The following is a 997-nucleotide window of genomic DNA, read 5'->3' on the forward strand; positions in this document are numbered from 1 at the left end:
GTATATCCTTGATTAAAGGAAAAAATGTATGTAAAGGGAATTTTATGCTTCTAAAATATTATCTTTAATCTTTGCACTGACATAGAAACTTGAGGAAGGGAGGGTAGAGGATTGGAGAGGAAAAGGATGCAAAAGGTAAGAGGAACAGTGAGAGAGTTAACCAGAACATTGTTGCTGCATCGAATTTATATTTATTTATATTTATTCTTAAGCTTTTTCAGTTACCTCTGCTTTTCAGAAACAGAACAAGTATGGATTTCTGTTGCATTAGAGCATGCCTGTGGGGCAGAGAAACTAATCCACAGAGGTTTGTTTTAATTTTTGCTTTAGAATTGACAGATGGATGAGTAGTGTGAGGTAGTGATAGGTGCTCTTTTAGTCGCAGTCTCAGTCAGGGAGCTACTGCTAGCAGTGTCGCATGTCCTCTGGCACAGGAAGTACGCCTGTCTAATGAAGCATTCATTAGCAAGAAACAGCAGGGTGTGTTGGTGTATGATTTTCATGTTTGTATTCATTCTGTAGGATAAATATTAATCCAAAATGAAACACTCGCAGGAATCTGTCAGAGGAAGTTAAAGCTGATGCCAAACATAAACATTTGGCGTCCAGGCATTCTTGTCATTGGTGGATCATTCTTCTTTTTTTGCCAATGAAGAAAAGGAATCACAATAAAATATGACACTCATAAAAGCTTCTTACTAATGAACATGTTTAAATATTTTTATGATATTTGTTATTAGAATAGGATAAGACAATCATCAACCCTGATTTAAAAAATCTCTTGTCAGAACTATTGTGGTTTAGATTAATTTTGTGACAGTCGGTTATATCAGGATACCCAGGATCAGTTTTTGGGGCTTCTTGAGCTTCATTGGTAATCAGTAAATACAAACAGTAAATACAGTAAAAACTAGAGATGGCACGATACCACTTTTTTATGTCCGATACCGATACCGATATCATAAATTTGGATATCTGCCGATACCGATATGAATCC

The 997-nt window shown here is 35.9% G+C and overlaps 1 protein-coding gene across 5 annotated transcripts in view; it reads left to right on the forward strand.

Moving 5' to 3' along the window:
* The window catches only part of vash2 (vasohibin 2), a 35,987-nt gene that overhangs the window by 15,496 nt on the left and 19,494 nt on the right, over nt 1-997 (forward strand). The window lies entirely within an intron of this gene.

The sequence above is a fragment of the Haplochromis burtoni genome, unplaced genomic scaffold (assembly GCF_018398535.1).
Source record: "Haplochromis burtoni strain Fernald_Lab_line unplaced genomic scaffold, NCSU_Asbu1 Contig_126, whole genome shotgun sequence".
Taxonomy (NCBI): domain Eukaryota; kingdom Metazoa; phylum Chordata; class Actinopteri; order Cichliformes; family Cichlidae; genus Haplochromis; species Haplochromis burtoni.